Raw genomic sequence first — 23,629 nt, 5'->3', positions numbered from 1 at the left:
GCAATGACTACATGCAGAGTTCAAGCATAAGGTTAAGAAAATTAAACACTGGCCATCATGGACAAAATTGCTTGGGCTATTTTGTTTGGGTTTTTTTAATGATTTATTTTCTCTTTAATTTTCATTGTCCTAGCCTTATACCTTGATGCCATCTAACAGAGGTTGTTTTTCTTTGCCATAGTATTTCACATGAAATTCATGTGTACATGCTATAAGAAATATTTTACAGATCCTTCCAGTTTCTAAGAAGGTAACAATCTTTACATGCGACATGAGTTGGTCAGCAAAAAAAGTAGCTCCTATTTTCCTTCTTTGAGAACCACAATATCTAGAGGCACTTAGAGTGTGGTGTATTATCATAATCGTTATCTTGCCAAGTTTTTCCATCTTTTGTCCTGTGTTATTTGTTACATTGGCTATTGCCCTTCATAACTAAAACGGGATCTTTTTGAACTGTGACATCACGGCTCCAGAGACATTAACTGTATCCTTGCACAGCTGCTGTTGCAGCCTAAACGCTCTGGTGAGGTTCAGTGCTGATGCTGGCCCTGAGGCCCGTTTCAAACAATCCTGGCTATAAGGACCTAAATTTAGCTACAGCTTAGATTTACTGTTTTGATATTGCTCCCAATGTTTCAGCAGTGTTATGGGGAAGTAAAATTGCAGCTCTTAGCCACTCTTTTCTTCATGGTGAGCCACTGCTACCTATCAGGGCTGGTGCTTCACCAACAGAGCAGAGGCCCGGCAGAAGACATATTATTGTCTTTCCACTTACGAAGTGGAAGATCCACTGGCTTCTTGACTGCTCCATATTTGGGTTGAACAATGCTCAAAGGCAGCATACCTTCTAATTTTCAGCTCCGCTGGGCAGGGCCCCACCTCTCTCTTTCTCTCACAAATCTGCCCCTGTGTGCACGACTCTGCCCCTCCCCATGCTGGGTTCCATCACAACAGGAACCTAACACGATTGCTGCACGGAAGATGAACACAGCTGCATAGAGGGAAATGGATTTGTGCACACATGCACACGTGCACCCAGCTTAGCGAGAACCTTGCTCAACGGTGTTGTGATTGAATGTTGGGGGTGGGAACAGTTGGTCTGTATAGTAGTTTTGTGAACTCCAAACCCAGGCTCAGTTTCACGTAATAGCATCTTGGGGTTAAAATCATAATTCAGTTAAATGTACGAGCTTCCTAGAGTTTAAATATCTTCTTATCTGTGATCACTGATTGGACATAGTTCAGTTGGAGGCCCCCCATCTTTGCTTTCCTAAATGTTATTTTGTGGGCTCTGTATATAACCTTTTCTTTATGTAAGGTTAGTTGAAAACTAGAGAAATATTTAGATAAATTATTTTTTATTGTTTTACTCCATCTGGAGTATAAGTGAAGCATAAATACTTCATTCCTTGATAATGTCCTACAAATATGTATGCTGTACTTTTTGTGGCTTGATGTGTAGTCTATAGATGAAGCCATGTGCTTTAGTTCAGTACATAGTGATTTATATGTGGCACACTGCACTAGTTTAAGTCATGGCTGAATGATAATGGTGGTCTTACATCATCTGTGGCCCTGTCTTCCTGAATTAAAATGTAATCCTTGGTTTTCAGAAGATCAGAGGGATTTATTAATTAATTAATTTATTGCCAACAAGTCAGGATAGATAAGTACGCAGATTAACATTGTTGTTTCTGTCACTGCTTTCTTATTTTGTTCATTTGTATTCATTTTAAATTCTATTACAATGTTTCTACCATTTGTTACGCCATCCTGAGGGCTTGTTACAGATTACATCATATTTGTGATCAGTTATTGCTTCCGATCACATCAGTTCCTCAATAGTTACTTTAAAAAGAAAGAAAGAAGAACTACTTTTAAAGGTCAAAGGGCATGGTCCCAGCCTGGTTATGGAAAGCTTATGAAGTGAAAATGACTGTGCCAAATCAGTTTTATGAAGCAGAGGAGAATTTATGGATCTAGGTTGTATTTCATCTCCACATCACATCACAATTTCTTTTTCCAATTTTGCATGTCAGAATTAGTATCATTAATTCAATGGCCAGGATCCAGAGCAATTTGCATATATATTTTCTACCAACTGAGGTTAGTGGTGGTTTCTCATACTGGATTCCCTCATGATACATATTAAACAACTTTTGAAATTCAGTATGGATTTAGTCCAATTTTTCAATATTTCTCAGGCAATGTGGCATTCCAACACACACACACACACACACACACACACACACACACACACACACACACACACAGAGAGAGAGAGAGAGAGAGAGAGAGAGAGAGAGAGAGAGATTGGGCAGGATTAAAATTGTGTCCCCATTTAACGAGTTGCTGGAGGAACTGTATGGCATAATGAATTGTGTAGCTGTGTATATATGCATCTTTATCTTCCTGAGACCATGTATTTGCTCAAGAGGTTCTTCCTAGGGAAGGAAGAAGATATGCATACTCTGCCTTAGGGACATAAGGCATATTGGGAGTACTAGAAATCTTTGTTGCTTGGCCAGATCTCTCCCGGCTTGTTCATTTTCATCTTTGATAGAACAATAAGACTGAATTGTCTCTTGGGTCAAAGACTGAACAGGGTGTCTGCAAATTTTTAGAACCAGTGTGAAAGTGTAGTAGTTATTTAAAACACTTGTCACTGCATATATTATGTGACAGGAATCTGTGGGAAAACCCCACTACATGTTATGCATTATCTTAGACACACATTTAATGACAAACTTTGGTACATATTGGACATTGTCTTTTAGGAGTAATGAAAAGAAAGTTCAGTATATGCCTTTAAAACATATGATGTATTCTAGACTGATCTAGAGAACCAGAGAGAGCAGGAGCTTTGGATGCTTTGAAGGACTAGAGAATTCGAGTGTGCTGTCTCCTCCAGGAAGAAAAGACATTGAAAAGAATGGAGAAGAGAGGGATGAGCCAAAGGGAAAGATTAACCAGGAAAGGGTTAAGATAGAGGTCTGTTTATATCCGAAGGGGTGATGGGAAAGGGGAGAAGCAGTGGTTAGTGGGAGGAGGATATAAAAGAAGGAACTGGCGAGTGGGATTTTCAAGTAGTAGAAACTAGAAAGAGAGCAAAAGAGGAGACGAAACAAAGGGAGGTGAATGATTTGTTGAAAGACTTTCCCAACCTAAAGGTTGGAGGACTGTTGCTCAGTCCGGTGTCTGGAGAAGAAGGGATCATGGTGAAAGAGATGACAGAATGGATGGTGGTGGTGTTTCTGAGGGGACGCGGTCCCTGAAAGAAGGTGGTGTGGCTGGATCCCACCTACAACAGACCGCCAGCAGAGGGGGGTTGGGCCCACCATCCGTGCTGCGGCACTATATGCACAATATGGAGCACACCTTTGAGGAAACGTACCGACAAGGAGAGGTTTGGACCAGCAACCCATTTCTAAGGAGAGATTATGTTCATGATCAGTTTAACAAAGTAGAAAGACAGTTGAATGATCGGGACTTGTTTATGCCCACTGAAGTTATAATAGATACCCTGATGTTAGAGTTTAATAAAAATCGTTATGTTCCTGACACTTAGACTCTATTTCCGTGCGAAATTCGGGGCCGCCTAAAACTCCCATCAAACCTTATGACAATATCTAATGTGGTAAAATCCTGTTACTCAATGCTTGCCACTTAACCTTTGCATCCAGTTTAATTTTTCTCATTTCTGTCTCATTCAGTTGGATTTGGATCCTAAATCCATCTTCATAGAAGTATGATCCATTAATTCTATTGGGGCTTACACTATACTGTATTAAGACTGCAAACTGATTCTAAAGGTCTGTTCTGAAGGACATCTCAGTGAATGATAAGAATGTTTAGTGATATATTTATAAGATATAGAACAACACTGGAAGTCAAGTCTTCCCAACACTTCCATACTGTCTTCAAGTGAAGTGCTTCACTTTCCCTACAAAGGAATGAACAGAAACCATATGAGTTGTCCATGTGTTGACACAGGGACACCATTGAAATTGGGGAAAGCTGCTTCTTGTATTTTGTGGTAGGGGCTGAATTTTCATTAGGTGCAATTAGTTCCTCCTTCTCAAATGTATCCGAGATGTAGTTTCTCCATCACACTAGTTTGAATGATGAGACGTGTATACTCTCTCTCTCTCTCTCTCTCTCTCTCTCTCTGTGTGTGTGTGTGTGTGTGTGTGTGTGTGTGTGTATTCTGTTTCTATCAATAGTATCTTGTGGTTACTCTTATACTTACAATATGTAATATAAAATAACAGTGAGCAGAAAGAAGAAAGAGTAAGTCATAGTTATTTGGGGACTTCAAATCTAAATGTCTTAAGTAGATTAAGAGGGTATGCAATAATGTTGGTGAGGAAAGAAAAACGAAAGGAGAACAAGTTTTAAAACTGTGCTATTGATCCACATACTTGTTTTCCCACTTATCCAGAATAGGTTTTTGCCTGGCTTCCAAACCCCATTCCAAGTTTTTATGCACCCCTAATTAAGAAGTTTGTGGCCTCTGCCAACTCTTGCCTCATAATCATCCTTTGTAGGTATTTGTGATAATTATGTTAACAGAGTGCAGCAGGCTGACAAGGTTAGCTTATGATTATCAATTAGGAAGAATAACTCAGGATGCTCATGAAAACATGAAAGAACAAACTTAATATGCGTGTTACAAGGAATCTAATCAAGATGAAACAGAACATCGCCTAGACTTGCATATAGAAACTCCTAGAAGTGGCTGCTGTATATGCAAGGATGTTAAGGGTCTGCATGGAGGTGCTATCCTGGCCATCCATCCATTGCAGAGCAAGGTGATCAAAGAGGAAAACATTACTTTGAGGAAGGGAGGAATAGTCCAAGAAGGAAGTGACTAAAGGGCAGCAGTCTGCAAGTGGTCACTTGCAGAAAGCCAAGAGAGGACAAAAATGCCCAGTTTTATCATCCCCCTCCATCCTCCCTCACTGGTTTTTGCATATAGTGTTGCTGTATTTACTTCCATATGTCATCTCAAACAATTGCCAAATTTGTCAACACAAGAATCCCTAAACAACTTGAGTTTGTGCTTATTGGAAGGCCTATATTTCCCATGGGAAAATATAGGCCTTCCAGATTTGGAAATGGACGGGGGCACTGTCCTTTAATCCCTCCACCCTCAAAGGTATATCTGATGAGACATAAGAAAGAGCTTTCTTAGTGGCTTCTCCCAGATTCTGGAGCTCCCTGCTACAATCAGCTAATGCTACCTACTCCTTGTTACCCTTCTGCTGGCAAGAAAATCCTTAAACAAACAAACAAACAAACAAACAAACAAAACCACCACAAAACTCAGCCAGGCTTTCAGCAACAGACTGGTTGCTGAGGAAGCGAATTTCTGTTGAGTGGGTGCTGTCTTTTATTTACAGGTCTATTATAATTTGTAGTTTTAATTCAAGTATGCTTAATGTTTGAACTTGGCTGGGGTCTGAGCTATATTTCTGAACTTTAATTTTAGTGTGAGCTATTTTGGTTCCCATTGTTGAGTAAAATATGAGATATAAATTCAGTGCAAACACCTATACTAAATAAATAGACATAGCATCTCTGAGCTCTCATATACTCCTAAACAGTTAAAGATGGGGCTTTGGTCCTTAACCCCTTGATCTTTGGAACTATTTATAGGGACAAAAGGTGGCAGTGTCCTGTTTATCTTGTTCTTGGCATGACAGATTGTGTGTGACAGATGTAAGCTACCCAATCGCCCAACAACTGGAATATCAGTTGTTTCACATAGCAACAAATCAGTTGGTCTTTGTTGACCCTACCCCCCCCCCCCACTTTGAAGAATATCTCTCTATCCCCACTGAGTGAAATATGCTCCCTGCTATGCATAGAGGAACTGCTCTACTGTGGACTTCGCTGCAAGCTGTGTACACCTCTAACCAGATTGTTTCCTTTGCACTAATGAGTTTTTAATCATTGAATTCTTGGCCGAGAAGCTGTTGAGTTCAAAGAGCTCTTTTCATTTCATACAGGAGGAAGGTTGGCCTTACTGGAGGCTGAAACTTTTTGGAAACTTAAGCTGTTATTCAAAACTTGGGCTCTTCATTCCCATTCTTCAACTGATGTACTTAGTCCACCTGCTTCAACACCATATGTCCAAACCTGGAACCATTCCAGTCCTAAACAATGGCCTTCGGTCTGACTTGGGCCTGAAAAGTAACATTAATAAAGACAGAATGAAGAGCAGGGAATGTGATGTTGCATTGAATTCTCTTACATGTTGACTGTCACTTGGGACAACTAATGCAAATTAAAAAAAACACCTGTATTTATTCCACCACCATAATTTGTTATTTGGTATTTATAGTTAGTATGGGATTGGGTCTTTTTTGTTTGCTGTTCTAAGTTGACATTTACTGTTGAATTTTATTACATTTTTTAATGTTAATGGTGTGATAATGTAAGCCACCTAGAATAGTGGCCTAGCTACTAGATGGGTGGGGTAAAAATTAAAATAAATAAATACGTAAAATAAAAATAAATGTTCACTTTTGATGTACCTCCCAGTACAGTACTTTTTCCAGTCAAACCAGCTTTTACCAGCTATAGTATTCTGGATTCTTATGAAGAAATGAAACTGTGTTTTGAACTGCTCTCTCTCTCTCTCTCTCTCTCTCTGTGTGTGTGTGTGTGTGTGTGTGTGTAGGAAATGGGGAGAATGTTTACTGGTCTCTTTGTGCAGTCTACTGGCCTATAATCTTTTATGATGATCAGCACTGCTTCACTTGCACAGTTGGAGCGAGGATAAAAGTAATTGACTAGGATTTTGCATGCATGGCTGAATGAGGATGATAGCAGTACTTTAGAGCTTGAAATTAGTGCCTGTTTTCATTGAAGGAGATTCTTACCAGGCTGTATTTAGGAGGTTATTTTTTTTTTAAAAAAAATGAAAATAAAAGGACAGTCCAAGCTTCTCGTCCATTTGGATACAAAGAACTCTTCCATCTCTATTATACTTTTCTGACTCCTTTCCCTTCCCAGATGATCAAAACACCAAGGACCAAACAAGATGTTTTTTTATATTGGGACTGTGAAATGAAGGCATACTCCCCCACCTCCCCGCAGAAGCCCCAGGGAATGCATGGCTAGAATAACACTTCTGCAAGATGAAAAAATGCAGGTTTTGGAGAGAAAGCCACTATCTTGGTGGCTGCCATGTCTTGATTGTAACTTTTCTGACAGATATCAGAGCTGTTTTTGTCCTTTCTTATAGATATGGGGGTGGGAATCTTTTTTGGAAAAAAATTTGTGAAACTCATGGTTCCTTTGAATGTATGGACACTTAAGAATACTGTACATGGTTTGTTACCACATGTAGCATCTTTATGCTGTTAACAATATCTGTTGTTCCCATATTGAAAAAAAATGAGAGAAATTTTGTCACTCATGCATAGTGTTTAATGAACTTACTGTGCTAACTGCTTATCTTGAACAGAACTTGGGAACTACAATATTTCCTTCACACAGCAGTAATAGGTGTTTGTGTTGCTGACCTTCTCAAAATGCCTGCAACATGGAGTTTTTAAAAAAATCTTATTATTATTATTCATAAATACATACAAAAAAACAAAATAAAGCAAAACAAAAAGCCACAAAAACAATAAAAACAAAACATCCATACTACATATATAGATCTGAGATTTTTGCCATCAGCTAGGCCATCTAATATCATCAAGGGGTTCTTGTAAGGACTGGTTCACCACTATATTTTCTTCCCCTAATTTCCTGTCTCTTTCTGGGCCCAATTATACATCAGCTTCCAGCTTTCACTTACAAAATGTCCTGTAGTGCCTCTGAAAGCATGTCTAGTTCTGCAATGTCCAATAGTTTCTTTAGTAGCCCCTCCATCGTTGGTATTTCTCCATTCTTCCATTTTTGGGCCCAGAGCAATCTTGCTGCTGTAAATATATACAGTAGACTATATTTAATTTTTTATGAACAATTTCTGGCATTATATTTAATTAAAATATTTAAAGTTTAAAGTTTAGCTTTTGCTGAACATTTTCTTGTGACATTTCCCATTTATGTAACCAACTTTTTTCTCTGGATTTTCCTGCAATTTCCAACATGCATCACTAATCCCTTCTGACATTTTTGACAATCTTACTGGTGTGAGATGCCATCTATAAAACGTTTTAAGGATATTTTCTCTAAGATTAACTGGTTTAATCAACTTATAATTATCTTTCCACATTCTCATCCAGTAGTTATATCAATATTATAACCAAAACTTTGTGCCTATCACCTCCTTCACTCTCATATTCCAGATCATATTCTAATAAATATGTATACATTTTTTATTATTTTCTCCTTTATGTAAATCCACAGTTCATCCTGAACTTTCCCCTCAAACTGAACCTGAATTTCAGTTCAAACCTGAACCTTCCCCTCAAAACCCCCCATATTTTTATCCCTTTTAAATTTTAATGCTAATTTCAACATTGACCACCAATCTATTGATAGACCCAAGCCCTCCAAAGCTTGTTTGTTTTTCAGCGTTTGATCTTTAGTTAGTAAATCTTTCTACATGAGTAAAGCTTCTTCCTGGCTTAACACTGTCATTGTAAAGGCCTCTATTGGAGCTACACACATTCAAGTGTGTTTGCACTTGAAATTTTTGCCATATTAAATATGGAGCTTTTCTCACAATATATTCTGAGAAATGTGTCTGCTCTTTAATTTTACGATATCATATATATTTATGCCAACTCATTTTTAGATCATGACCTTCCAATTTCAAAAGTCTTTGATTTTGTAGTGTTATCAATTATTTTATCCAAACCATAGTGCAGGCCTTAAAAGGCCTGCAACATGGAGTTTAATCACTAGTTATTTTGATTGACAAAAGCGTTATGATGAGTGAAAAGGCATTTCTTATGGAGGTTGTTATAATTTCAGAATACTCAGTCTGTTTAGGAGCAAACTTTACTATTTGCTCACTGGTTGCCATTTATTTTCTGAGTTCAAATCAAGGTGTTGATTTCAGTCTTCAATGGTCTAAACAGCATAGGGCCTGGATGTTCTAGGGCCCATCTGTCTGAACTGATCCCATTGTTAAGATAACCATGAGAGGCCCTTGTAAAGACACACTGACTTGAGGAGGCCTCTTGTTAGACATAATAAGAGGAAATGTTTTTCACTTCTGTTGCTCCCAGTCTCTAGAATATAATTTCTTTGTGGTTGCAGTTGGTTTCCACTTAAGAAAATAATACAGTTTTCTAATTTGGATACACCAAGAATACTGTGTCCAGTTCTGAGCAGCAGTTTAAGGAGGATATCAGCGAGTTCAAACATGTGAAGAGGACACAGGCAGTATGCTAAACAGTGTGGAAACAAAGTCCTATGAGGAACAGTTGAGGGAGATGCCTATGCTTAGCCTGAAGACCTGAAGTAATGGATTCAAATTATAAGAGAGGAGATGCTGCCTAAACGTTAGGAAAAACTTCAGTGAGAGCTGTTTGAAAGTGGAATGGATTTATTTATTTATTTATTTATTTATTTATTTATTTATTTATTTATTTATTTATTTATTTATTTATTTATTTATTTAATATCCCTCCCATTTAGACCGAAGTCTACTCTTGGCGGCTAACAACAATATTAAAATAAAACAAAACAACAATTGTGTTTGTCTTGGATTGTCTTGGAGGGTGCTAGTCTTTGCTTCATTGCAGGGTTTGTTTTTTTAATACCTCCAATAGCTACCTGCCAAGGGATGTTTTAGTTGTTGATTTCTTGCTTTGACTGGGAATTGAAATCAGTGACCTTTCTGGTCGTTTCCTCTACAATTCTATGCTTTTGGAGAAGATTTTAATAGTTAAAAAGTTATTACATTTTTATTATGTTATTATTATGTATTGTTATTGGTTCCATTGACTGGAAGGCTTTCAGAAAAATTGTGTAGAATACTTTGAATGAGTAAATGAGCCAAAGTATCAAAGGGTCTTAGAGCTGAAAAAATCCTAATTAGAAAAGTTAGAGCTACTGTATTTGAGCTTGAGACCTTTAGAAAACAACCCCAATAAGACACAAGAGAGAAGCTTTACTGGGCATTTTAGCTTTGCAGGGTTTTGTTCTTAAATAACCCCCAATTAAAACTTCAGCCCCCAGAGGAAGTGGAGGAGCCTGATTCTGTAACTCTTGGGGGAATTAGATACCAATTAGTCGGTCCAGAAGGGAAGGAACATGGTGGCACTGTGGGTTACACTGTAGAAGCCTCTGTGCTGCAAGGTCAGAAGACCTGCAGTTGTAAGATCGAATCCACGCAACGGAGTGAGACCCCGTTGCTTGTCCCAGCTCCTGCCAAAAGCATGCAAAATGCAAAATACGAGTAGATAAATGGGTACCAGCACGGTGGGAAGGTAACGACATTCCGTGTCTAGTCACGCTGGCCACGTGATCATGAAAGATTGTTTTCGGACAAACGCTAGCTCTATAGGTTGGAAACGGAGATGAGCACCGCCCTCTAGAGTTAGACACAACTGGACAAATTGTCAAGGGGAACCTTTACCTTTACTAGTCGATCCAGACCTGTTCCACATCTCCCAAGTCACCTTATTTAAAGAACGATCACTGGGATGATTTCCACCAGTGCTGATGGATTTGTCTGTAACTCTTGCCATGGGATGGATCTGTGTATTATTTTGACTTTCATTCTTCCCTATAAGATGTGTAATGTGACTACAACATTACAATACAATTTTACAACTCATATCAGTAATAAGCAATGATTGCTTTACAAGAAGAAGGAAACAATAAAGAAGACTGAGACAGCAGCTTTCCAGGACCCTCACTAAAAGCCCATTTCATGTTGGTGGGACACACAGGAAGTTCTGCTTCCAAACTGACTGCTGAATGAACTGGGCTGCAGTATGAGAGTTCAGCCAGCACAATTATTAGTTGACAGCACTGAAGACTGCTAAAGACCATTCATAGTCTTTTTGAAACAAAAGTAACTCTGAAGTTTGTTTAGAGATAAAAAATAACTTACTTTGTGATACGTACTAGATTATAATGGAAAACCTTGGGCAGGTCTGGAAACCACAACACATCACTGCAGGGTGCATGTCCTGTAGCTACTTTTAACCACCTTTCACACCTGCAAATGTAAGCTGCAGAGGAGACACTGAAAAATGCTGTGTCTTTTAAAACTACTCAGCATGACCTAGAGCCCAGCAGGGTTGTAGGCAATAAAAAAAGGAACCAGTCTACAGAAGAGAGCAATCCCAGCTGAGCACACTTAAAGTGTCACCTTTAAGGAATACTGCTACTTTTCATGCTGTGGTAGAAAGTGGCTTGTGTGTGTGTTTTCCCCCCTAAATAAGGAGGGAGAGAGAGAGAGAGAGAGAGAGAGAGAAGATTGATTAGACAGGAACAAAATCATTTTTGGTAGTATAAAGTCATTAAAGGTTTACAACGGCTGTTTTCTAGCGGTCCTTATGTCCAAGAAATCCTTCTAGCAAAGAAAGTAAGAATTCTGTTCTGCTTTTGATCTCCAGCTCCTTGAGTGCCTGAATCTTGTCCTCACTCCCCAAGTGTAGGAATATTCATAGATTACCTATACTTTCCCCTCTTCCTTCCCGCATGACTAGAAACAAAGAGGTGAATGACAAAACAATGCATTTGTGATATGGGTGTCTAGTACAAATAATTGACATTTTAGGTCTGTGTGGAGACTTCTTGATGTCAGAAATATGAAGTGGCTTTGCTGATATTAGCAAGTCTAGAGGTCAGGGAACATACTATCAAATCAAAATAGCTAAACATTTTTGGAAAAGAGGTGTGTATACATGCTGGCTGGTACATGCACACATGCCTCTAAGAATCATAGAAGGGGCTCTTTATCCATGAGGACAGATCAAAATGTATGACTTTGCTTACACTTTGCAATAGGATTTCAGCCATGGTTTATTATATTTGACACTCTGAATCTTCTTCAATCTAGACTCCATTGTTCTGAAACAAAGCACTGCCATTTGCTAAACCCAAGTAAAGCTTGTTGTATGTCAGTACCAGTTGCATTTCCATTTCTATGTTCAGTCAAAATATCAGATGGGTACATTTCTGGTGTTCTGATAGAAGAATATCAATTGTAATATGATGCATGGATATATTTTCCTAGTTGTTCATTTTCTGTGCGACATAGTACCTGTATGTGATGCAGACTCTGTAGTGTTGTTGACTATTCTGATACACTTATATAGCATCCTCTGTCATTTCAGAATGTTACCAACACATGCACTATAAAGTTAGGCCATAATGCAAGTTGTGGCTGTCTTATTTTCATTGTCCATCATATGTAGGACAGAAAAGCACATGCATTAATTGTAGTTTGGACAGGACCTGTTATCATCAGTTTGACGTAATATTTTAATGTGAGATTATGGCTTGGGAGACCAGACCTGAACTCCCTGTACTATGGAGCACTCTTTCTGCTAGTTAGTATCTCCCTGTTTATATCATATTACGGGTTATTGGGAATATTCAGGGGAATGATATGTATACTGCCCCCAAGCTCTTGAAGGATGAGGATGGGCTATAAATAAAGTAATAAATGAGCAATACATTAAATCCATTGTTCTGAGAGTTACAGCCTCTGCATTAATGTCAAACTCAAGAATGTTGATGTAAACTGAAAGTTAGTGAACACTGGGAAGATCAGGATTTCTTGATTCTCTTGTGCAGCAGGGATCAGTGATCATATAGATGGCATTAGTACTGTTACCCCTTATGTAGGAAGTTTTCAGTAAAATAGAGAAACATGGGGATGACTCAGGGTAAATATTTATTCATCAAAATCAATGTGACTGAAACACTCCAGAAGTACTTGTCCATGTTATGATCTTGTGATGAACAGCATTTATGTAAACCCTTGGAGAACAGTGCACTTCTTTCATAGATGGCCATTGCATTCCTAACAAAATAACTGGTAAGAATAAAATCCTACATACACTAATCTGACAATCAGATGCACTACATACAGTAGAACCTAGGTGCATGAGATTATACTGGAAGGCTAAAAGGTATAGCTCAGTAGTTTAAGTATCTGTGCAGAACCAGAGATTGGGAATTCGATGTGTCTCCTTGACTTGTTGATCCATAGGGGCTCTTCCAGCTCTGCAGTTCTAAGATAGTGACGATGATGATTAGATAGAGGTGGGTAGAGAATCTTCAGTTGTGGAATTCATTTAATTTTTTTATCAGAGTCCCAGTGGCCATGTGCCATAATGAAATACATAATCACTCAGGCAGGGAAGGAGGACCTATATGCACAATACTGGTGAAGGGAGAGGAGCGTATCATGGGCCAGATTCTGGGAAAACCTCTGTGTAAATCTGAATTCTAAAACATACATTGACTTAAGACTGCAGTAAAAAGACTTGATGAAATGTAAGGATTACTAAGACAAAGTCAGCTGTGGCAGTGAAATCATTTTCATTTTTACTTGAAATTTTATTTGCTCTTGTTAAATAAAAGGTTTGCAAATATTCACTTGGTTATTCACTTGGCTGATGTACTGCAAATCCAGAATTCCAAAATGTTACTTTATTGGACTATAGTTCCAACAAACAGCCATGCTAGTGGAGGACCCTAGGAGCTATAATTAAAAAAAACAGTTTTTCCAAACACCATAGAGAAAACCCAGACATCTGTTAGTAGATCCTGCTATATCTTCTGCTCACTTTCCTACAAATAAATTATTATTATTATTATTATTATTATTATTATTATTATTATTATTATTATTATTATTATTATTATTATTATTATTATTATTATTATTATTATTATTATTATTATTATTACTTTGTTGGAAAAAGACCACTGAGAGGGACTGGTCTGTCGAAAGTTAGTTTATGGCAAACCTGAAATTCAACAGCCTCTTAGCTTTATGAGGTCTTCCCATTCTAGGTAACAGGTTCTGGATCTGTACTGTCAGGCTTCATGGCTCCAGGAAACATCCTCTCAGGCCCAGAGTTCTTCTTGAAAGAGGCTGATGCAGATCTTTGAAGGTTTAGCAGCTGAGTGCCTGTTTGTTACAGCCTCCTCTCTGTTTGGTGCCCCAGTGCTATGCATTTTCCTATAACAAATGCTTGACATACACATAGCTATGTTGCCTGCAGAGCAACTGTGCCCAGCCTCTGCTTTGGACAGGGCGCCAGATCAAGGCAGGTGTGGGAAGGGGCTGCCAAAGTTGTTTTGCTGGAGAGAGCAGGCAGCAGAACAGGCAGGGATAAATAAGGGCGTACTGTGAGGGATTGGGGTAGTGTGAGAACAGGTGCCTCAGTCCTGCAAGAGACACAAAGAGACTCTTGTCTGTTGTTCAAAGTTGTGGAACAAAACAAATGCCATTCTTCCTAAACTTTAGGGTGGGTCATGTATCACTGTAAGCCAGCAGACAATGCAAAAGAAAAGCTTCCTCTCTTGAAACCCTCTTGTTTTCTTACTGCAGTGCAATAAAAGAGGCTTCTTTTCCACTAAAACTTGGTGTCTTTTTCTTGTTATCTTCAAGGCACTAAAATAAAGAGGAGGGCTCTTTTCAGAAGGGACAGATAGGAATGATGGCTTTCTTAGACCTCTTGTAAGTGGATGAAACTCTTTCAGTAAAGGAGGGGGGAAACACTTCACTTTAATAGATGTATTTGCAGGAGGGATAATGAGCCCCGAAAATATATGATATGTAGTTTCTATATCCTGTTAAAATACCTGGTATTTTTAGAATCTAAAGGCACATAAGATGCATAAAATTATCTCTTTTTTGTTAATTATCATTTGGAATATAAATACAGTATACAGAAATAATATGTCTAAATGGTATGCTACCAAAGATTTTCTTTAGGTGGACTTGTAAATGATACGTCCCCCAATGAAGAGTAAGAGATTGAGTACTGTGTTTGATTATCATTTTCGACAATAGATTTACAAATGTAAGTTTTCGTTTGTGGTGGTGATGGTAAGAGAGAAGGAGAGCAAGCGCAAGCATATCTTGGCTTTGGTGCCTTGTGCGGTGTTGCCACATTTGTTTCTTTTCTCCCCACCCCCACCTCCCTGTTCTGCTGATACTGCTAAGCCAACCTGTATCCTTTTTTGGTCAGAGTGGGTGTTAAATTTGCATTTCAAACCAACTGGAGCAAAAAGTGTTTGTGTCTCACATGTGAAAATGCCCCTTAGATTAGCACTTGGATAATCTAAGTGACACCTCAGTAGGAGCCAAAGATAATTCCTTCCTTTCACCCTATCACGCAATGTCCTGGCTGGATGTAGTGTGAAATGGCACAAAATCTTTGGTTGCAAAGCATGAATGTGTTGGACCAGATGAGCTTGGGAAGTAGCAGGAGGGAGGGAGTGCTTTTAGCAGACACCAATAACTTACATTTCTGTGAATGTGAGGGCAAAACACTCGGCTGGGGAGAAAAGTGTTGAATCATTTTGGATGGATTTCTCTCTTTCTCTCTCTCTCTCTCTTGAATATTCAAATTTGATAATGAACTAACCGTCAATTTTTGTCTCAAAGCAAGGCTATGAGCAGGTCTTTGAAATGAGTAGAACTTTGTTGTCTTAGGGCATTTTTGTGCACTGAATGTTTTAAGTGTACATCTGAAGATGTAAGATAAATGAATGTTGGAAATTCATATAGTACAGTGGTTGCGGAGCCAGACTTGGGTTGCAGATCTGTCTCATGTGTGCCCTCAAAAGAAACAAGTTTGCCGCATGCTTGAAAGGATGCTGCTTTTGGAAATCACACACGAAGATAGACTGGAACTCAGGCTACAGAAATTTGGGGGACAAAGCAACAAAGAAAATATTATTATGTTAATTATATTACCATAATTTGATCATTTATTTCAGTTGCCTATATTTTTAACATGTGACCAATAAAATACTTGGTCTTCAAAGTAAAATTGTATCAATGCATTATCAGACCCTAACAGATTCCTCTGATGAGGAATCCTGGAACATACTGCCTCCTAGAAATTCTTTAGTGGCTGATGGGGTTTTAACATATGTGCTCTGATTTTGGTCCATAACAGAACCCCTTGCATGTAGTTTCATGACTTCCACTGTTAATATGCTTCCATGCAGAGCAGGGTTGGAGACTCTTTGGCTTTCTAGATGTACTACAGTCTCCACAGTTCCTTACCATTGGCTATGCTTGGTGGAGGTGATGGAAGTTGAAGCCAATACATCTGTAGGGTAAAAGTTCCCCCACCCCTGCTGTAGAGCTTAAAATGAGTGAGGGATAAAAATTACAGATTTTTGAGTCTATATAAACAAAAACATATTTCCAAAACATTGGAGAGATCCATTCTTTAGTATGGGAAGATATTGAATCACATATTTATTAGGCTTAGCATTTAAATTTTAACATATATATCTTTAAGTTACTGAAATGCTTCAGAAAAAAATAGTTATGGTACCTAAAACTGACTTGCAACAAGGTTGTAGCAGTGATATGTCCATCTACTCAAGAACTAGTTCACATCCTCATCCTTTTCTTTTTAATTTATTTATTCATGTTTTCTTGTCTACTTTGGTCAATGTGCTTGCAAGTAGATGACTCTTAGGTGGGCAACTGTGTGCATATGTTGGCATGTTAATTACACAGGTTCATAATTACACAGGGGTTTTAAGTGCCTGTCTCTAACACCAATGTCCTGAAGTCTCCCTCAGGACATTGGTGGATGCACTGGGGATCTCCAAGATCAACTACTGCAATGATCTCTATGTGGGGCTGCTGTTGAGCCTGAGCCAGATACTGCAGCAGATCCAGAATGTGGTGGCCAGACTGGCGGCTGATGCAAACAAATTAGATCACATTGTCCCATCTTGACAACCTCTACTAGTTACCCATTGTGTCCTGGATCAGGTTCAAGGTTTTGACACTCGCATATAAATGGGACCACATTACCTGTCAGAGCACTTTTCCCCAATGTCATCTGCCCAACCCACCAGATCATCTCAGTCCAGGCCCTTCTGGGTAGCCATCCTGAGAGAGACCAGAGGCAGAGCCTTCTGCATGGTGGCACCATGACTATGGACCCAGCTCCCAGAAGAGGTACACCTGGCTCCCTCCTTGTATTCTTTTAGGAGACAGTTGAAAATACAGTACTTATTTTCCAAGAGCTTTTCAATCTGACCTCAGTTGAGCATTTGCCTCCAGCTTTTCTGTAATAATTTGTTGCTGCCACTGGTTTTTTGTTTGTTTTCTAATGCTCTTGCCACATTACAGCTATTTGTGTTATGTTTTAGTGTTTTATCGTGAAGCCTTGTTTTAATCCTTTGTAAACCACCGAGAACAGTACTTCAGCATTAACGGAGCAGTATATTAATTAAAGTAATAAATAATAAACAAAAGATAAAATAACACTGACCACATTGTCAGAGGTTAAATCTAAATCTAAATTTTACAACTACAGGCCAGAAGAGACCCTATTGATTATTGGGTCCTGCCCTTGTCAAAAATGCACAGTGGAAAATTGAACTCCAGACCTAAACCACTGAGCCACCCAGCAGTTCTAAAGAAGCGTTGATTAGTTAATGTGTTGTTTTGGTAACTTTGCAATATCAACAAACTTTTTTTAAAAGTTGTAAAGCCTTTTATATACTAACAATTTCCACATATAATATTTTCAAATAATTTGTGTGCTGAATCAGAGTACCATTCTTTTGCAAATATTTAAGACCCTTGTCCTTGTTTAGATTGATGCTAGGCTATGAACAGCAGCAGGATTGACAGCGGTGATTGTACTTCTTTATTTCCAAAGAACTAGTCATGCTAATCTGTGTCAGCAACAGGTTTATGTAGCACCATTCACTTACAAGTGGATGGCCATCATATTATGCTCTATATGTGGGGCTAGAAAAATGTAAAAACAGGTGGGGGAGAGCATGGGATGGAGTATCCTGGAGGAGAGCAAAGCTGACTGCTTGGAAGAGTGAATAGGACCACTCTGTGGTATAACAACTCGTTGTAAGATTTGTTTGTTTCCTACATACTAGACATTTTCTGGTTGCTACATAGCCATATAGTAAGTGAGGTCATGGCAGCTTCTCCTCACAACAAGCCACATGTCATACGTAAGCTGAGTTCGCCTTTTTGTGCTGAACAGGCAGGCTGAGAAATTCATAAAAGGCAAAATGAGAGAAATAACACAGGATAGAGTTTCATAATAGACAAGCTAAGAAATATTCTGTTGGAATATCTTCAAGCTCACATGGCTGTGATTGTGTCTCTGTTTGTTCTGATCAAATTTCAGAGTTAAACTGGAATTTTTAAAGGTCAGCTTGGCTGTTCTGATAAATAATAGTAATGTGACCTTGATAGCTTAGAACCGGTCAGGAGGATTCATGTTGCACACACTGTAGGATGGTAATATCGTCAGCATAAAGAACTACATTGCATCAGTTTTATTTGAGAGCAAATGAAAAAAGCTGGTAATGGGATGGGAAGGAAAAATCTAATTCAATGTGATTTACTTTCTACTTTCTCACAGTTATTGTGTGATGTAAAGGAACAGTGCTTCCCAAACCTTTTTCTTTGGAGGAACCCGTCAAATAAGTTTTCATATCTGGAGGAACCTCTTCCTATGAAAACCCACATAGGTTTCATAGGAAGAGTTCACTTTTGCTGATTTACAAGGTAGTTTAGGGTTATATATTCTGAATGCACTTTGATGAGTCCACTATATTGGTTTATCAACATATAAGGAAATTATTCTATTCCCTTTATGTTTAAATGTCTGGTCAGTCATGAAGCTCACTGAATCAATTTGAGTAAGCCACTAACTCATCCTAATCTGTCTGTCTGGGTTGCTGGATGGATAAAATAGGATTAATATATCTATTCAAACTTGAGTTCCTCCATGAACTGAGCAAAATACTTGAAAAAGCATCACTAACTTAAAATTTGTCTTTAAGTCTGTATGTAAGCTATACAATGGAGATATTCCAAGCAAGAAACAACGACCATCAATTTATGCATCAGATATAGATGTTATATATAATGTTTAAAATGCTAGAATTTTAAAATATTTTAACATTCTAAAGTTCCTACATGGAATCTTTTAAACGTAATGCATAAATGGATAGTCATCATATCTTCTTTGGTTTTTCTTTAGATTTGGCTGAAGAGATGGAAGGAGGGATCTTTGAGTCAGTTCTGTGGCCTTAAAATATCTCTCCCTCTCCCTCTCCCCTCCTCTCTCTGTATGTGTGTTTGTTTGTGTGTGTGTCCATTTGTTGCCATCTCTAATTTTTTAAAGTGGAGCTGCTCCTGTCATTGCAACTGAACCTGTAGCTAGTAGTGCAGTGTTGGCAAATTTATATCCAGTCATTGGAAAGATATTGGCATGGCCTAATTAATAGAGAATCTGAGCTTCACTTTTAGACTCTGTTCATTACTTCCTCCTCCTGCCTTATAGTCTTAAAATGGTTATAACTTCTTGTAACTGTTTCCAAGTCCACTCATAATGTTTAAGGTACCTTTAAAGGGCACACAGGGACATTGAAGAGATACACGGAAGTAGAGAATATTATGAATTTCAAGATTTTTTCATAGCCTCTTTTACTCTACAGTAAGGTAGCTTGGTTGTCTCTAGGATTGAGGACATTCTGCTGAGCTGGCACATCTTTGCCCTTCTGTATATCCTGTCTGACAGTGATTCATGGCCATACCATAGCTGGTAATTGTGCATTTTGTCTGAAGAAGAAGAAGGTAATCCACAAAAGTTTACACTAAAATAAATCTTAGTCTTAAAGATACCATAAGCCATTTGTTTTGTTTTTGCATTACATGGTGTAAAAGGTTAACCAGGCTAATAATAACAATCACAATGTACTTGGCCCTGACTTTTGCTAACCTTTCCAGAATTTCTTGGTATAGAGTACTCAGAAATGATTTACCATTCCTGTCTTTAAAGGATGCTCTAAGACTGTACAGCTTGCCCATGACCACAGTATCTCTATCAAAATTCTTGATCCTGCTATCCCGTAGAACAGAAACGAAAGAATTAAAGAAGTCATCATAGCAGATTTCAAAGCAGCACATTTTGCATGACAAAAAATAAAATTTAGGCTCCTTTTGATTGTGCTGAACTGTCTAAATTCATTGTCCCTGTAATTGTGAACATACACAGTAGTTGCTGATGAATCAAGAGCCAAAGATGGACTACTGAGAAATATGAGGAAGGTGTTGGCATGCTAAAGGGAACACCAGTGTTGCTAAAGTTGGTTGCCCAAAACCTATAAAATCCCCAGGGTGGCAAACCCAACCCTCCCCAATACATATGCAAACTGCCTAATGAGTGTTAGGTATGCACAGTCGCCACAGTGCTTTTCTAGTCAGCTGGAAAGGATAAATGGATAGCTGGGATAGGAAATGGAATAGCCTGATTGAAGACCATACTCTTCATCTAGATAGAAGACATAGTTGACCAATGCACTTCAATGGGAAAGGATGGTAATGCACTGCAACTTTTTCATTCCAGGTCCTGCTTACTGCTTTATAATTTGCATATTGTGTTGTCTTTCTGTCTGTGGCTGAAATCCTGGTGCTAGGCATAGTAAGCTGCAAGTACAATAATAATAGTAATTATGTGCCATCAATTCAATTCTGACTTACGGCAATGCTTTTCAGGTTTTTCCAAGTAGAGACTACTCAGAAGTGGTTTACCATTCCTTTTTTCTGGGGACATCCTGGGACTATGCAGCTTGCCCAAGGCCACACAGCCTGGCTCTTTTCTCAGGAGGCACAGTGGGGGACCAAACTCACAATCTCCGGCTCTGCAAATCAGATACCTAAACCACTGAACCACTCAGCCAGTACCGGTAACTACAGTAGGCCCATTGAGTTAATGGATCTTATGGAGGATTTGACTTACTGAAGTTCCACTGATTCAATGGGTCTACTCTAGATACCACTTACTAGGCTAAAGAACAGAATTTCAGCCTATATATTCATCTGATTCATATTGTTCCTGTCCTGGTGCAATATAGGTACAAACACAGGTACATAAAAAACAGGTAAACAAATTATAATATTAAAATACAACTGAGTTAAAATTTGTTTTAAAAGCCAATGATGATGATGGAATAACAGTAGTTTAAAAGTCTGCTGTTCATTCTTCAAAAGCCTTGTCCTTAGCAGATAAGCTTGTTGTCCAATGTCTACCTGAACTGAAAGGTCTTTGCTTCCTTGCAGAAAGGCAGGAATAAAAGGCCCAAACTAGCCTCTCTTGGAAGAGTGTTCCACAGCCTAAAAGCACCAGAAAGTCCTTTGTGTCTACATCTCACAATAGATTACAGTATTTTCCCCATTTGGAAGCCCATCTTCCCTTTCTTTGTTTTGGAGTGATTATGACTAGTTTATACTTGCATATCAATCATCTGATGACTGCAGCAACCAGTCATGTTTTGCATGTGTGAATGGGCCACCAAAGATCAAAGAGCACAGACAGATTTTTTTTAAAAAAATCATCACAATGCTTTGGAATCAATTCATGCTACACATTCATGCAAATACCATATTTTGCCTAATCAAATACTGTAACAAGCATGCTTGTGTGAACCAGGCTAGGCCTCCTCCACAGTTTGCCTGAATCATCCTAGCTCATCCTGTCCTTCTGCCTCTCTCTGTCGATTGATTTGCCCTGATGATACAACCAGTCAGATGATCTCAACAGAGAAGGAACCCTGAAAATAATCAGGTAAGTAAAGCTCATGTATACAGCTGATATTTGCTGTGTGCCAGAATTTTCAGTTTGGATTCAGTTTGATTATTTAGTTTTGGTGCAGTTAGCCATGAGGGCAGGACAGACAGAGAGCACGTCTTGTAGTAGTCCTTACAGTATACCTGAGCATAGAGGAACTGCCAGTTCAGACAAATGTGTGGCAATGGCTGAAATAATTGGTTTAATTTTGAACAAACACTTCAGCTCCCCCAAACTCAATATATATTTCCTTATTCTTTGAAATTATATTCAGATGTAATTGGACATTAGTACTCACAAAGAAATGCTTTCATGATTGTAGTTACACACGTGTGAAGTATGGATTAAGTTGTAGAAGCTAGCATCCTTATTTGTATTTTAAAATTTCTAGTCTTGAAGGCTGTGGAAACTAGACTCCAATGATGATCTGAATCAGTGGTTCTTAACCTTTGTTACTCGGATGCTTTTGAACTGCAACTCCCAGAAACCCCAGTCAGGACAGCTGGTGGTGAAGGCTTCTGGGAGTTGCAGTCCAAAACTCCTGAGTAACCCAAGGTTAAGAACCAGTGATCTGAATGAATGGATGGAATGTTTGTAAAAGCAGATACTTCTCTAGATACTCCAGTCCCGAGAAATGTAAATCTTTAAAAGTAAGTGCAAGCAATTTAATAATAAAACATTGGACTTGTAACCAGTAAAGATGTTAAGAACCGGTACATGTTTCCATTAACAGGTTCTGGTCAGAAGACTTATAGTCATGTTTGGAACTAGCCAAACGTTCTTAACAGTCTTCAAAGGCAGCCTTACATATAATATTACTGTAGTAGCATATCAAACATAAGGTGTTCAATTCAGTGAATTTACTTGTTAACTGTGAAATATTTACATTGATTGGAACATTTTTTTAAAAAATTTAAGAGTATGAACAGCTGTGATTTACCTACACGTCTGGGAATGAATGAAACTGTTGTTTCAGTCTTCATTTTTTGCTTTCTCCAGATTGACTTGGAAATGGCCCTACTAAAAGTGATTTTTTAGCAGACACTTTCAAATAATTTCACCTGATATGTAGCTTCAGGCATCCAAATATTTAGACTTTTGTTCAGAAAGTCGCTTGTCTCTTTTTCTGGATTGAAGGGATGACAATCAAACTTCATTATTTTGCTACAATCCAAGGAAGCAGGGTGGGGGAGGGTTAGGGTTATGGTTAGATACTCCCAAACCCCTTATAATGTATATTATCAGATAAGATTGAAGTTAGACCATGTAACTCTTCATAGGAAGTGTAAATAATTTTTTAAAAAATATATTATTAGATTAGCATTGCTCCCTGTTATGTTTAAAGTAGCTGGAAGCTAGCAAACCTTTTCAATAAAAGAAGGATTACTTTCCTGGCTATTTTCTTTGCTCTTGTACAATGCAATCAGGAAGTTAGTGTCATTGTGTTTATTTATATTAGTGAATACTTGATTTTCTATGCATTAATGTTTTTTCTTAAGAATCTATGCAAACAGAAGAGTAAATTAAAGTGTTGATACTGTCTGCTGAATCTTCTCTACATCTAAATAAATAAATAAATAAATAAAATAATTAATATAATATAATATAATATGTGTGTGTTTAGTCGTTTAGTCGTGTCCGACTCTTCGTGACCCCATGGACCAGAGCACGCCAGGCCCTCCTGTCTTCTACTGCCTCCCGGAGTTGTGTCAGGTTCATGTTGGTTGCTTCGCAGACACCGTCCAGCCATCTCATCCTCGGTTGTCCCCTTCTCCTCTTGCCATCACACCTTCCTAACATCAAGGTTTGTTCCAAGGACTCTTTTTCTCATGAGATGGCCAAAGTACTGGAGCCTCAGCTTCAGGATCTGTCCTTCAAGTGAG

At 38.4% G+C, this 23,629-nt stretch overlaps 1 protein-coding gene across 6 annotated transcripts in view; it reads left to right on the top strand.

Annotated features, from left to right (window-relative positions):
• SOX13 (SRY-box transcription factor 13) overlaps positions 1-23,629 on the top strand; it is an 81,004-nt gene that overhangs the window by 5,604 nt on the left and 51,771 nt on the right. For 2 of the 6 annotated variants that reach the window (XM_078391937.1, XM_078391936.1), the window contains exon 1: positions 19,158-21,743. The exons of the other annotated variants lie outside the window; for them this stretch is intronic. The gene's annotated coding sequence lies outside the window, so the exon portion shown is untranslated. Of the gene's footprint in view, positions 1-19,157; positions 21,744-23,629 lie in introns of those variants that run through there. 6 annotated transcript variants of the gene reach the window in all.

This window comes from Pogona vitticeps, chromosome 4, assembly GCF_051106095.1.
Source record: "Pogona vitticeps strain Pit_001003342236 chromosome 4, PviZW2.1, whole genome shotgun sequence".
Taxonomy (NCBI): Eukaryota; Metazoa; Chordata; class Lepidosauria; order Squamata; family Agamidae; genus Pogona; species Pogona vitticeps.
Note: the sequence above shows the minus strand (reverse complement) of the source record. Positions and strands in the feature narration are given on the sequence as shown.